Source organism: Dendropsophus ebraccatus, chromosome 12 (assembly GCF_027789765.1).
Source record: "Dendropsophus ebraccatus isolate aDenEbr1 chromosome 12, aDenEbr1.pat, whole genome shotgun sequence".
Lineage (NCBI taxonomy): Eukaryota > Metazoa > Chordata > Amphibia > Anura > Hylidae > Dendropsophus > Dendropsophus ebraccatus.
This window is the reverse complement of record NC_091465.1, coordinates 89,384,537-89,401,485: the sequence shown is the minus strand read 5'-3', so window position 1 is coordinate 89,401,485 and position 16,949 is coordinate 89,384,537. Positions and strand designations below refer to the sequence as shown.

General features: G+C 44.4%; 1 protein-coding gene across 1 annotated transcript in view; it reads right to left on the bottom strand.

Moving 5' to 3' along the window:
• Positions 1-13,615, bottom strand: part of NBL1 (NBL1, DAN family BMP antagonist) — a 32,299-nt gene extending 18,684 nt beyond the window's left edge. Inside the window, exon 1 of the mRNA XM_069946960.1 lies at positions 13,267-13,615. The gene's annotated coding sequence lies outside the window, so the exon portion shown is untranslated. The remainder of the gene's footprint in view (positions 1-13,266) is intronic.
• Between the last annotated feature and the right edge of the window lie 3,334 nt (positions 13,616-16,949).

Below are 16,949 nucleotides of genomic sequence, written 5' to 3'. Positions count from 1 at the left end.
GTTCTGTGCACTCCAGTGCATAACAGGAACGGACAGCCTGACGCTGGGAGCACGAGACTGTGCTTGGTATGAGCACCTAATGCATAGGGCCATGACTGAATGTCATCATGCCATATATAATGCTTACAGCAGCTGTAAATATATCATTATATACAGGAGATCCCCAGGTTATACCAGCTGTACATATATAATTATATACAGAAGACCCCCAGGTTATACCAACTGTACATATATAATTATATACTGGAGATACCCAGGTTATAGCAGCCGTACATATATAATTATATACAGTATATACCCAGGTTATACCAGCTGTACATATATAATTATATACAGGAGATCCCCAGGTTATACCAGCTGTACATATATAATTATATACAGTATATACCCAGGTTATACCAGCTGTACATATATAATTATATACAGTGTGTACCCAGGTTATAGCAGCTGTACATATATAATTATATACAGGAGACCCCCAGGTTATACCAGCTGTACATATATAATTATATACAGTATATACACAGGTTATACCAGCTGTACATATATAATTATATACACTATATACCCAGGTTATACCAGCTGTACATATAACATTATATACAGTATATACACAGGTTATACCAGCTGTACATATATCATTATATACAGGAGATCCCCAGGTTATATCAGCTGTACATATGTATATAAGTATATACAGGAGATCCCCAGGTTATACCAGCTGTACATATGTATATAAGTATATACAGGAGATCCCCAGGTTATACCAGCTGTACATATATAATTATATACAGTATATACCCAGGTTATACCAGTTGTACATATATAATTATATACAGTATATACCCAGGTTATACCAGCTGTACATATATCATTATATACAGGAGATACCCAGGTTATACCAGCTGTACATACAGTATATAATTATATACAGTATATACCCAGGATATACCAGCTGTACATATATCACTATATACAGGAGATACCCAGGTTATACCAGCTGTACATATATCATTATATACAGTATATACACAGGTTATACCAGCTGTACATATATCATTATATACAGGAGACCCCCTAGGTTATACCAGCTGTACATATATAATTATATACAGGAGATACCCAGGTTATACCAGTTGTACATATATAATAATATACAGGAGATCCCCAGGTTATACCAGCTGTAGATATAACCTGGGTATATACTGTATATAATTATATATGTACAGCTGGTATAACCTGGGGATCTCCTGTATATTATTATATATGTACAACTGGTATAACCTGGGTATCTCCTGTATATAATTATATATGTACAGCTGGTATAACCTAGGGGGTCTCCTGTATATAATGATATATGTACAGCTGGTATAACCTGTGTATACTGTATATAATGATATATGTACAGCTGGTATAACCTGGGTATCTCCTGTATATAATGATATATGTACAGCTGGTATATCCTGGGTATATACTGTATATAATTATATACTGTATGTACAGCTGGTATAACCTGGGTATCTCCTGTATATAATTATATATGTACAGCTGGTATAACCTGGGTATATACTGTATATAATTATATATGTACAGCTGGTATAACCTGGGTATATACTGTATATAATTATATATGTACAACTGGTATAACCTGGGTATATACTGTATATAATTATATATGTACAGCTGGTATAACCTGGGTATATACTGTATATAATTATATATGTACAGCTGGTATAACCTGGGTATATACTGTATATAATTATATATGTACAGCTGCTATAACCTGGGTATATACTGTATATAATTATATATGTACAGCTGGTATAACCTGGGTATATACTGTATATAATGATATATGTACAGCTGGTATAGCCTGGGTATCTCCTGTATATAATTATATATGTACAACTGGTATAAACTGGGTATATACGGTATATAATGATATATGTACAGCTGGTATAACCTGGGGGTCTCCTGTATATAATTATATATGTACAGATGGTATAACCTTAGTATCTCCTGTATATAATATATATGTACAGCTGGTATAACCTGGGTATATACTGTATATAATTATATATGTACAGCTGGTATAACCTGGGTATATAGTGCATATAATTATATATGTACAGCTGGTATAACCTAGGGGGTCTCCTGTATAATTATATACAGGAGATACCCAGGTTATACCAGCATGCTCCATATCACTATATACAGGAGCTGTCCCATGTACTGGACATGTTGCAGAAGAGCTTGCACTCTACTGTCTCCAGGCTCCGACTTTTCCTGTAATTGTCTATGAAATCTATGAGGAGCTGAGAACAGATGTGAGGCAGTGGTGGCCCTCGGTATGTGTGGTCCCTAGTATGTGGGGCAGTGGTGGCTCTGCTATAGGTGGCCCCCAGTTTGTGTGGCCCTCAGTATGTGGGGCAGTGGTGGCCCCCGGTATAGGTGGCCCTCAGTATGTGGGGCAGTGGTGGCCCTGGTATGTGTGGCCCTCAGTATGTGGGCAGTGGTGGCCCTGGTATGTATGGCCCTCAGTATCTGGGGCAGTGGTGGCCCCCGGTATAGGTGGCCCTCAGTATGTGGGGCAGTGGTGGCCCTGGTATGTGTGGCCCTCAGTATGTGGGGCAGTGGTGGCCCTGGTATGTGTGGCCCTCAGTATGTGGGGCAGTGGTGGCCCTGGTATGTGTGGCCCTCAGTATGTGGGCAGTGGTGGCCCTGGTATGTGTGGCCCTCAGTATGTGGGGCAGTGGTGGCCCTGGTATGTGTGGCCCTCAGTATGTGGGCAGTGGTGGCCCCCAGTTTGTGTGGCCCTCAGTATGTGGGGCAGTGGTGGCCCCCGGTATAGGTGGCCCTCGGTATGTGGGGCAGTGGTGGCCCTGGTATGTGTGGCCCTCAGTATGTGGGGCAGTGGTGGCCCTGGTATGTGTGGCCCTCAGTATGTGGGGCAGTGGTGGCCCCCAGTTTGTGTGACCCTCAGTATGTGGGCAGTAGTGGCCCCCAGTATGTGTGGCCCTCAGTATGTGGGGCAGTGGTGGCCCCCAGTTTGTGTGGCCCTCAGTATGTGGGGCAGTGGTGGCCCCCAGTTTGTGTGGCCCCCAGTTTGTGTGGCCCTCAGTATGTGGGGCAGTGGTGGCCCCCAGTATGTGTGGCCCTCAGTATGTGGGGCAGTGGTGGCCCCCGGTATAGGTGGCCCTCAGTATGTGGGGCAGTTGTGACCCTGGTATGTGTGGCCCTCAGTATGTGGGGCAGTGGTAGCCCCCAGTTTGTGTGGCCCTCAGTATGTGGGGCAGTGGTGGCCCCCAGTTTGTGTGTCCCTCAGTATGTGGGGCAGTGGTGGCCCCCAGTTTGTGTGGCCCTCAGTATGTGGGGCAGTGGTGGCCCCCAGTTTGTGTGGCCCTCAGTATGTGGGGCAGTGGTGGCCCCCGGTATAGGTGGCCCTCAGTATGTGGGGCAGTTGTGGCCCTGGTATGTGTGGCCCTAAGTATGTGGGGCAGTTGTGACCCTGGTATGTGTGGCCCTCAGTATGTGGGACAGTGGTAGCCCCCAGTTTGTGTGGCCCTCAGTATGTGGGGCAGTGGTGGCCCCCAGTTTGTGTGTCCCTCAGTATGTGGGGCAGTGGTGGCCCCCAGTTTGTGTGGCCCTCAGTATGTGGGGCAGTGGTGGCCCCCGGTATAGGTGGCCCTCAGTATGTGGGGCAGTTGTGACCCTGGTATGTGTGGCCCCTAGTACGAGGGGCAGTGGTGGCCCCCGGTATGTGTGGCCCTAAGTATGTGGGGCAGTTGTGGCCCTGGTATGTGTGGCCCTAAGTATGTGGGGCAGTTGTGGCCCTGGTATGTGTGGCCCCTGGGGCCCCTCCTCACCTTCACATTGGAGTCCAGCCGTCTCACCCTCAGTACAGGAATGTCCCGCAGCCTCCGGGCTGGAATTCACTTTGGCTGCACATAAAGCGCCTGATATCTCATCATCTACAAGCGCAACCTCTCCTCAGCCCATAAACCGCACTCACTTAACCCCTCAGTGTCTGCAGCGCAACCAGGCTCCATACTCCAGGACATCCCCATCATCCTCCATACTCCAGGACATTCCCATCATCCTCCATACTCCAGGACATTCCCATCATCCTCCATAGTCCAGGACATTCCCATCATCCTCCATACTCCAGGACATCCCCATCATCCTCCATACTCCAGGACATCCCCATCATCCTCCATAGTCAAGGACATCCCCATCATCCTCCATACTCCAGGACATTCCCATCATCCTCCATACTCCAGGACATCCTCATCATCCTCCATAGTCAAGAACATCCCCATCATCCTCCATACTCCAGGACATCCCCATCATCCTCCATACTCCAGGACATCCTCATCATCCTCCATAGTCCAGGGCATCCCCATCATCCTCCATAGTCCAGGGCATCCCCATCATCCTCCATAGTCCCAGGACATCCCCATCATCCTCCATAGTCCCAGGACATCCCCATCATCCTCTATAGTCAAGAACATTCCCATCATCCTCCATAGTCCAGGACATTCCCATCATCCTCCATAGTCCAGGACATTCCCATCATCCTCCATACTCCAGGACATCCCCATCATCCTCCATACTCCAGGACATCCCCATCATCCTCCATAGTCAAGGACATCCCCATCATCCTCCATACTCCAGGACATTCCCATCATCCTCCATACTCCAGGACATCCTCATCATCCTCCATAGTCAAGAACATCCCCATCATCCTCCATACTCCAGGACATCCCCATCATCCTCCATACTCCAGGACATCCTCATCATCCTCCATACTCCAGGACATCCTCATCATCCTCCATAGTCCAGGGCATCCCCATCATCCTCCATAGTCCAGGGCATCCCCATCATCCTCCATAGTCCCAGGACATCCCCATCATCCTCCATAGTCCCAGGACATCCCCATCATCCTCCATAGTCCCAGGACATCCCCATCATCCTCCATAGTCCCAGGACATCCCCATCATCCTCCATAGTCCCAGGACATCCCCATCATCCTCTATAGTCAAGAACATTCCCATCATCCTCCATAGTCCAGGGCATCCCCATCATCCTCCATAGTCCCAGGACATCCCCATCATCCTCCATAGTCCCAGGACATCCCCATCATCCTCCATAGTCCCAGGACATCCCCATCATCCTCCATAGTCCCAGGACATCCCCATCATCCTCCATAGTCCCAGGACATCCCCATCATCCTCCATAGTCCCAGGACATCCTCATCATCCTCCATAGTCCCAGGACATCCCCATCATCCTCCATAGTCCCAGGACATCCCCATCATCCTCCATACTGCAGCCTAAGCTGTAGAGACCAGTGTTAGGCAACTGACAGGATGCAGGAAGAGGACAGTCTCTTAAGATTCTTTACTGTAAGAGCTGTGACACCATGGAGCTCTCTATAGATTCTTTACTGTAAGAGCTGTGACACCATGGAGCTCTCTATAGATTCTTTACTGTAAGAGCTGTGACACCATGGAGCGGTCTATAGATTCTTTACTGTAAGAGCTGTGACACCATGGAGCGGTCTATAGATTCTTTACTGTAAGAGCTGTGACACCATAGAGCGGTCTATAGATTCTTTACTGTAAGAGCAGGGAAACCATGGAGCGGTCTATAGATTCTTTACTGTAAGAGCTGTGACACCATGGAGCGGTCCATAGATTCTTTACTCTAAGAGCAGGGACACTGTGGAGCTCTCTATAGATTCTTTACTGTAAGAGCAGGGACACTATGGAGCTCTCTATAGATTCTTTACTGTAAGAGCAGGGACACTGTGGAGCTCTCTATAGATTCTTTACTGTAGTGCAGTGACACTGTAGAGCTCTATAGATTCCTTACTGTAAGAGCAGGGACACTATGGAGCTCTCTATAGATTCTTTACTGTAAGAGCAGGGACACTGTGGAGCTCTCTATAGATTCTTTACTGTAAGAGCAGGGACACTGTGGAGCTCTCTATAGATTCTTTACTGTAAGAGCAGGGACACTGTGGAGCTCTCTATAGATTCTTTACTGTAAGAGCAGGGACACTGTGGAGCTCTCTATAGATTCTTTACTGTAAGGCCTTATTCACACGTCCTGTGAAATTGTCCGTGGTCGCAGATGCACAACCACGGACAATTTTAGGGCCCATTGAAGTGAATGCAGCCATTCACATGATCCGCGTAGCGACCCGCACCACGAAAAAATAGGCCATGTCCAAGTGCGGATCGCGGCACGGATCCCCCCCCCACCCCCACCCGTTCTCCACCTCTGTATATAACACCGGACAGCATTCTCCACCTGTCTATATAACACCGGACAGCATTCTCCATCTGTCTATATAACACCGGGCAGCATTCTCCAACTGTCTATATAACACCGGGCAGCATTCTCTACCTGTCTATATAACACCGGACAGCATTCTCCACCTGTCTATATAACACCGGGCAGCATTCTCCACCTGTCTATATAACACCGGGCAGCATTCTCTACCCCTGTATATAACACCGGGCAGCATTCTCCACCTCTGTATATAACACCGGGCAGCATTCTCTACCCCTGTATATAACACCGGGCAGCATTCTCCACCTCTGTATATAACACCGGACAGCATTCTCCACCTGTCTATATAACACCGGACAGCATTCTCCATCTGTCTATATAACACCGGGCAGCATTCTCCACCTGTCTATATAACACCGGGCAGCATTCTCCATCTGTCTATATAACACCGGGCAGCATTCTCCATCTGTCTATATAACACCGGGCAGCATTCTCCAACTGTCTATATAACACCGGACAGCATTCTCCAACTGTCTATATAACACCGGGCAGCATTCTCCACCTCTGTATATAACACCGGGCAGCATTCTCCACCTGTCTATATAACACCGGGCAGCATTCTCCACCTGTCTATATAACACCGGGCAGCATTCTCCACCTGTCTATATAACACCGGGCAGCATTCTCCACCTGTCTATATAACACCGGGCAGCATTCTCCACCTGTCTATATAACACCGGGCAGCATTCTCCACCTGTCTATATAACACCGGGCAGTATTCTCCACCTCTGTATATAACACCGGGCAGCATTCTCTACCTCTGTATATAACACCGGGCAGCATTCTCCACCTCTGTATATAACACCGGGCAGCATTCTCCACCTGTCTATATAACACCGGGCAGCATTCTCCACCTCTGTATATAACACCGGGCAGCATTCTCCACCTGTCTATATAACACCGGGCAGCATTCTCTACCTGTCTATATAACACCGGACAGCATTCTCCAACTGTCTATATAACACCGGGCAGCATTCTCTACCTGTCTATATAACACCGGACAGCATTCTCCAACTGTCTATATAACACCGGGCAGCATTCTCTACCTGTCTATATAACACCGGGCAGCATTCTCTACCTGTCTATATAACACCGGGCAGCATTCTCTACCTGTCTAAATAACACCGGGCAGCATTCTCTACCTGTCTATATAACACCGGGCAGCATTCTCCACCTCTGTATATAACACCGGGCAGCATTCTCCACCTCTGTATATAACACCGGGCAGCATTCTCTACCCCTGTATATAACACCGGGCAGCATTCTCTACCCCTGTATATAACACCGGGCAGCATTCTCTACCCCTGTATATAACACCGGGCAGCATTCTCCACCTCTGTATATAACACCGGGCAGCATTCTCCACCTGTCTATATAACACCGGGCAGCATTCTCCACCTCTGTATATAACACCGGGCAGCATTCTCCACCTCTGTATATAACACCGGGCAGCATTCTCCACCTCTGTATATAACACCGGGCAGCATTCTCTACCCCTGTATATAACACCGGGCAGCATTCTCCACCTCTGTATATAACACCGGGCAGCATTCTCCACCTCTGTATATAACACCGGGCAGCATTCTCCACCTGTCTATATAACACTGGGCAGCATTCTCCACCTGTCTATATAACACTGGGCAGCATTCTCCACCTGTCTATATAACACCGGGCAGCATTCTCCACCTCTGTATATAACACCGGGCAGCATTCTCCACCTCTGTATATAACACCGGGCAGCATTCTCCACCTCTGTATATAACACCGGGCAGCATTCTCCACCTGTCTATATAACACTGGGCAGCATTCTCCACCTCTGTATATAACACCGGGCAGCATTCTCCACCTCTGTATATAACACCGGGCAGCATTCTCCACCTCTGTATATAACACCGGGCAGCATTCTCTACCCCTGTATATAACACATCAGTGGACGAGCAGAGGGAAGAATACACAACGTCCGGGACATCTGCAGCCTCCATCCTGTCTACTAGCTGCACTAATCCTGTCTTCTCTGCTGGGATCGGACAGGATGTCCCCCATCACACCGCACACCCCCAAAGGCTCCGCAACACACAGATGTGCAGCTCACGTCCCGGCCGTCCTCAAACCCCAACCTCATTCCCAGGATCCAAAGACCCCAAAGTCACCTCCCCCATTATACAGAAAGGAAACTGCAAAGATCACATACTAATACAGAGGCCTGCAGCTACTCACATGGCCACAAGGGGCAGCATGATAGCACTTGTATAGGACCAGTATTATAGTAGTTATATTCCTGTATATAGGAGCAGTATTATAGTAGTTATATCCCTGTATATAGGAGCAGTATTATAGTAGTTATATTCTTGTATATAGGAGCAGTATTATAGTAGTTATATCCCTGTATATAGGAGCAGTATTATAGTAGTTATATTCCTGTATATAGGAGCAGTATTATAGTAGTTATATCCCTGTATATAGGAGCAGTATTATAGTAGTTATATTCCTGTATATAGGAGCAGTATTATAGTAGTTATATTCCTGTATATAGGAGCAGTATTATAGTAGTTATATTCCTGTATATAGGAGCAGTATTATAGTAGTTATATTCCTGTATATAGGAGCAGTATTATAGTAGTTATATTCCTGTATATAGGAGCAGTATTATAGTAGTATAGTCCTGTATATAGGAGCAGTATTATAGTAGTATATCCCTGTATATAGGAGCAGTATTATAGTAGTTATATTCCTGTATATAGGGAGCAGTATTATAGTAGTTATATTCCTGTATATAGGAGCAGTATTATAGTAGTTATATTCCTGTATATAGGAGCAGTATTATAGTAGTTATATTCCTGTATATAGGAGCAGTATTATAGTAGTTATATTCCTGTATATAGGAGCAGTATTATAGTAGTTATATTCCTGTATATAGGAGGCAGTATTATAGTAGTTATATTCCTGTATATAGGAGCAGTATTATAATAGTTATATTCCTGTATATAGGGAGCAGTATTATAGTAGTATATTCCAGTATATAGGGGCAGTAGTATAGTAGTTATATTCCAGTATATAGGAGCAGTATTATAGTAGTTATATTCCAGTATATAGGAGCAGTATTATAGTAGTTATATTCCTGTATATAGGAGCAGTATTATAGTAGTATATCCCTGTATATAGGAGCAGTATTATAGTAGTTATATCCTTGTATATAGGAGCAGTATTATAGTAGTATATTCCTGTATATAGGAGCAGTATTATAGTAGTTATATTCCTGTATATAGGAGCAGTATTATAGTAGTTATATCCCTGTATATAGGGGCAGTATTATAGTAGTATATCCCTGTATATAGGAGCAGTATTATAGTAGTTATATTCCTGTATATAGGAGCAGTATTATAGTAGTTATATTCCTGTATATAGGAGCAGTATTATAGTAGTATATTCCTGTATATAGGAGCAGTATTATAGTAGTTATATCCCTGTATATACGGGGCAGTATTATAGTAGTTATATCCCTGTATATAGGAGCAGTATTATAGTAGTTATATCCCTGTATATAGGAGCAGTATTATAGTAGTATATATTCCTGTATATAGGAGCAGTATTATAGTAGTTATATTCCTGTATATAGGGGGCAGTATTATAGTAGTTATATTCCTATATATAGGAGCAGTATTATAGTAGTATATCCCTGTATATAGGGGCAGTATTATAGTAGTTATATCCCTGTATATAGGAGCAGTATTATAGTAGTTATATTCCTGTATATAGCAGCAGTATTATAGTAGTATATTCCAGTATATAGGAGCAGTATTATAGTAGTTATATTCTTGTATATAGGAGCAGTATTATAGTAGTATATTCCTGTATATAGGAGCAGTATTATAGTAGTTATATTCCTGTATATAGGAGCAGTATTATAGTAGTATATTCCTGTATATAGGAGCAGTATTATAGTAGTTGTATTCCTGTATATAGGAGCAGTATTATAGTAGTATATTCCTGTATATAGGAGCAGTATTATAGTAGTTATATCCCTGTATATAGGGAGCAGTATTATAGTAGTTATATCCCTGTATATAGGAGCAGTATTATAGTAGTTATATTCCTGTATATAGGAACAGTATTATAGTAGTTATATTCCTGTATATAGGAGCAGTATTAGGCTATGTTCACACTACGTAAAATAACGGCCGTTGTCCACGCCACAAAACTACGGCCGTTGTTTTGAGGTTCCTATAATAAATGCAATGCAATGTAACTACGGCCGTTGAATTCACACTACGTATCAGATAATGGCAGTTGTTTATACGGCCCCGTGAAAAATGAACATGTCAATTACTTCCGGCCGGTAATACTGCAACAACGGCCGTGGATTTCAATGCTGCCACGAATGTAAAACTTATACCTGCCGAATTAAACTTGATTTTGATGTAAAAAAAATTCTGAGTGGTTTCTCGGGCTGGGCGCAGTATTTAATGTAAATGACCTGTTTTATCCAGTTTATAATCATGCTAGGAATCAAAATTAAACAACAGCCATAGTGTCACGACTAGCCCATACAATCGTAATTCTACGGCTGTTGTTTTACGCAGTGTGAACATAGCCTTATAGTAGTTATATTCCTGTATATAGGGGGCAGTATTATAGTAGTTATATTCCTGTATATAGGAGCAGTATTATAGTAGTTATATTCCTGTATATAGGAGCAGTATTATAGTAGTTATATTCATGTATATAGGAGCAGTATTATAGTAGTATATTCCTGTATATAGGGAGCAGTATTATAGTAGTTATATCCCTGTATATAGGGGCAGTATTATAGTAGTTATATCCCTGTATATAGGAGCAGTATTATAGTAGTTATATTCCTGTATATAGGAGCAGTATTATAGTAGTTATATTCCTGTATATAGGAGCAGTATTATAGTAGTTATATCCCTGTATATAGGAGCAGTATTATAGTAGTTATATTCCTGTATATAGGAGCAGTATTATAGTAGTTATATCCCTGTATATAGGAGCAGTATTATAGTAGTAATATTCCTGTATATAGGGGCAGTATTATAGTAGTTATATCCCTGTATATAGGAGCAGTATTATAGTAGTATATTCCTGTATATAGGAGCAGTATTATAGTAGTTATATTCCTGTATATAGGAGCAGTATTATAGTAGTATATTCCTGTATATAGGGAGCAGTATTATAGTAGTTATATCCCCGTATATAGGGAGCAGTATTATAGTAGTTATATTCCTGTATATAGGAGCAGTATTATAGTAGGTATATCCCTGTATATAGGAGTGTTATAGTAGTATATCCCTGTATATAGGAGCAGTATTATAGTAGTATATTCCTGTATATATGAGCAGTATTATAGTAGTTATATTCCTGTATATAGGAGCAGTATTATAGTAGTTATATTCCTGTATATAGGAGCAGTATTATAGTAGTTATATCCCTGTATATAGGGAGCAGTACTATAGTAGTTATATTCCTGTATATAGGGGTCAGTATTATTATAGTTATATTCCTGTATATAGGGCAGTATTATAGGAGTTATATTCTTGTATATAGGGGGCAGTATTATAGGAGTTATATTCTTGTATATAGGGCAGTATTATAGTAGTTATATTCCTGTATATAGGAACAGTATTATAGTAGTTATATTCTTGTATATAGGGCAGTATTATAGGAGTTCTATTCTTGTATATAGGAGCAGTATTATAGTAGTTATATCACTGTATATAAAAGCAGTATTATAGTAGTTATATTCCTGTATATAGGGAACAGTATTATAGTACTTCTATTCTTCTATATAGGGCAGTATTAGGCTATGGTGAAACACAGTATTTTTGAATCAAAACCAGGATTGAATTGAAAACACAGAAAGGCTATGTTCACACACTGTTGAAATTTTGCGGATGGCCGTCATTTAACAGCTGTCGTTTTAAAATAACGTTAATTCTTTGTCATTAGATTATGCCTTTATCTTATGGATTAGGGGTCAGTCTAGAACACTTTTCAGGGGATCATCATTTTCAGCTCCTCTGGAGGCCGGGAGGTCTTCGTTCATTGTTAACAGATAAGGTGGGGAGCATTGCAGATGGGGGTAGTAATTGGGGGGTCATATAATCTGTTGGGGGTTATGGGGGGAAGGGTCAGGTGACTGGATACGGCATCTCAGGGAGCAGTGGACTCATTCTAGTACAGGCGTCAGCACTACGTATGTTGGTGAACAGCAGGGGAGCAGTATGCTCAATGGACCATCAATAGGGTCATCTTTTAGGGGGGGCGAGATATTTAAATCTTTAATAATAAGGAGAAGCAGATTGTGAATTTGGGGTTACATGGGGTGGGTTCTATATGTTTTATGGCACAGGTCATGTGACTCCCTCCGTAGGGCGCTCACTTGCCGACATGAGTCAGGTCACCATAGAGGTTCCAAATAAACCCCCTTTTGGGGAATGTTCTGTTCTGGTCGGACCCCACAAATATATATTATTATGGAAGCAGATATGCTACACTGTAACAAAGGATCTTCTAAAAGGGACGGGGTATATTTATGAGCGCACGCTTTACTGAAGAGCACCTCTGTACATGGTAAGCGTCGGAACACTAAAGTAGACTTTAGATGGGGGATTTGTCTTAGTGAGGGGGTTCACAGGTAACCCAATTGTAACCCCACCAGCAGTCATCATAGGGTTAACATGAAAGGATGTGAGACTCATCTGCTCCAGGCTGTAAAGTCAGGAAGAAAAGAACAATAGCTTATTGCACCAAGAGCTTAACATCTAACGTCTGCCCCCCGGATGGTCAGATGACTTTCTGGCCAGATTTCCTGATGACCGGATGTATAGGAGACCCCCTGAAGCCTGCGCTGCCCCCGTAACCCATACCCAGAGGAGGAGGAAAGGGAACTTACCAGGAGAAGAGTCAGGGGCAATTCCATACAGAGCTCCCTAAGGCTTACAATCCATCCAGGGCTCCGGTGTCAGGCTGCAAACCAAGGACCCCCAGGAAAGAGAGAAAGCAAGGCAGGGAAGCAGAGAGCTCAGGCAGGGAAGCAGAGAGCTCAGGCAGGGAAGCAGAGAGCTCAGGCAGGGAAGCAGAGAGCTGTCTCCTGTGCAGAACACAAGTCAGCACTGAACCCGCCTCTCCTAATAGGGAAAAGACATCCAAAATCCTCCTCTGCCCACTGCTGGCGGGGAAGGGGGGACAGGCAGCTGCGCTCAGTCCTTAGGACCAAGATCAAGTGCTGAGTCCCAGCATCTGCGAGCACTGGAGGGTGCAGGTACTGGCTGACACTAGGGGGAGGGGGCGCAGCCATGGGGGGGTGGCATCTGCTTGTGGCCTCTTGTCTCTAGGAATTTCATCATCCCCTCCGCTAAAAAGCCAAAGTAATAACTGAGGAATTCCCAGCCGGACACTTTGGCACCAAACTACTGCCCCCTGTATTGGAAGGGCTTGGGGGGGGGGGGGGGTATAACCAATGTGGGGGTGTCAGTCAGGGAAGGTAGTCACTCTGGGGGGGGGGGCTATAACCAATGTGGGGGTGATGTATGGGAGGGTTACAGCCAATGCCAGAGTTTTAGGGAAGAGAGATACCCCGGTTGGGGGGGTATAATCAATGTTTGGGTGCTTGGGGGGCTACAGCCAATGTGAGTTTCAGGAAAGGAATTGGGGCTTAAAAGGCAGAGGGTGGAGCATTTGATTTACCCCAGAAATCTACTCTGGCTCATAGCTGGGGTAAATATCATTGTGAGGCCCATGCAGAGTGGAAGAGGCGCTATATTCAGTGCACTAACAGCAGACTATGAAACACAAGCTATCATAACTTCCAATGTCTTCCCCCTTCCGAGATCTCTGCTTACTGTCAGTGAGTGAGTGAAGGGGCTGAGATCAGCGAGTAGATCAGATCATTACCAGATACAATGATAATTGTCTGCATCAGGTAAGGAAAACCTAAGACTACTGTCATATAGATGTCAGAACAAGGAGAGCATACAGGTAATGCATGGAGGTAAGGCAATGTAGGACTAGAAGTCTCAGCCTGCCTCTGCTCCCCACAGTGTACTGAGCCAGTGGATAGATTTCAAGTTTGAGGTTCATGTAATTATCATTGCTCACCAATAGATGGCGCCAGCACACCCCATCCAGCCAGAAGCTATTAGCAGTGACTGCTCTGCCCGGGGACACCCGATGGCAACCTCTCCACAGTAATGTCACCCCGCTAGCTGGAGCTTTCAGATTCCCCCTTAAAATCTATTGTTTAAAGTGTTTTTACACAGACAGATTTATCTGACAAATCATTGAAGCCAAAGCCAGAAACAGACTATAAACAGAGAAAAGGTCATTCAGGAAAGACTACAATTTCTCCTATTTTCAAATCCATTCCTGGCTTTGGCTTCTAGAATGTGTGAGATAAATCTGTCGGTGTAAACGTACCATTAGTCTACAGTGAATATATCACTAGACAAAGAGGAGAGAGCAATGTCCTGTAAATCTCTATAGGGCCGATGGTGTAATAATCTGCAGGATGTATCATCACTAATGGTCTGGAGGAGTGGGGGGGCCGGAGGTCACTACGCATAGGAGTGGGGGGGCCGGAGGTCACTACGCATAGGAGTGGGGGGGCCGGAGGTCACTACGCATAGGAGTGGGGGGGCCGGAGGTCACTACGTATAGGAGTGGGGGGGGCCGGAGGTCACTACGTATAGGAGTGGGGGGGCCGGAGGTCACTACGTATAGGAGTGGGGGGGCCGGAGGTCACTACGTATAGGAGTGGGGGGGCCGGAGGTCACTACGTATAGGAGTGGGAGGGGCCGGAGGTCACTACGTATAGGAGTGGGAGGGCCGGAGGTCACTACGTATAGGAGTGGGGGGGCCGGAGGTCACTACGTATAGGAGTGGGGGGGCCGGAGGTCACTACGTATAGGAGTGGGGGGGCCGGAGGTCACTACGTATAGGAGTGGGGGGGCCGGAGGTCACTATGTATAGGAGTGGGGGGCCGGATGTAAGATGAAGCCTATGTGCAATGTACAGGCATCTCTCACAATGTACGAGAGCTATAGACTCACTTATCCCCCATGTGAGCTCAGAGGAAACCAGGAAGTGATTGGATACAGAGAAGTAAGATGGTGGTGGGGTGTAAGCTTCTATACTAAGCACAGCACCTATATGTATGGGCTCCACATCTGACTATACCTTCATTGCTTCCTGACACCGGCCCTTTAACATGAAAGCTAAATGCAAGGTGTGTGACTTACTGTACATTATTCTGTGATGGCGCAATTCCCTTATAGGAGACAGAGAGATAGATAGATAGATAGATAGATAGATAGATAGATAGATAGATAGATAGATAGATGACTCCTGGTTTTTGTGGCCCCTCATCCATGCACACACTATGCACAATCACTTGTGACACCACTAACATACACATGACTGACTATAATAGAATACAAAGAAGAGCTGTGCTCCATAGTGTAACTGAGAGATATACACAGACAGGTAAAGGAGCTATAGGAGGTTGTCACCTGATGGTGCTGTGCAAACTGACAATTAACGAGTAACGATAAACAATCGCAAATAAGATTATCGTCAACCTGAAATCGTTCACCATATTACACAGAACAAGTGTCGTTATTTACAATCGTTTCTATAATCGTTACTCCATCTGATCCCAGCAAAACAATGAACATTGAACTATTACACTGAACGATTAGTGAACAAATGTGGAATTACAGCGAACAGTTAATGATGATTTTAGGTTCAGATCTAAATCTACGATCAACGACACACAAACGATTTTTCAATCGATGCCTGCAATTACACAGGACGGTAATCGTTTAAAATTCAAACGATAATGATTTTTCACACGATAATCGTCCGGTGTAATAAGGCCCTGAGGCATGGACCGCAGCCACTCCCAGAGACCACTTTCCATTCAATAGCAGCCAAACCCCTCCGCCCCACGCAGTCAGATGACACATAGGGTAAAATAGACACAACGTGTAACATGTTTCAAAATCGTGCCGATCTCTAAGTGTCCTATGCTCAATGCTCTAACATCATACATGTATATAAGAGTATGTGAGCGCACGGACATCATCCAGGACAAGAGGTGGAGGATAGTGAATAATCCGACCTCCCATTGCTGGGACCTCATATATACAGGAAGGTTCAGCACTATTATAATACACAGGACACATAACTAATCAGCAATCCAGAAATCTTGTCTCGCATATACACAGACAATGGAGGAGTATCAGCTCTCTAGGATTGACATGACAATTCACCTGCATATAGAACGGAGCCTATGGGCCCGGCGGAGAATCAAGCAGGAGCGCGGGGGGGGGGGGGGGGGGGTCAAAGGAATCGGCGGCAAGTTATCCGGGAGAATCCCTGAGTGTGCAGATCACCACACACAGGCAGCTGAGAAACCGTGAAGCCTCATGGAGATGTAAGTTCTGCCCTTTGCCCTAGTGCTGAACCTTCCTGTATATATGAGGTCCCAGCAATGGGAGGTCGGATTGTTCACTATCCTCCACCTCTTGTCCTGGATGATGTCCGTGCACACACATACTCACATACATGTATGATGTT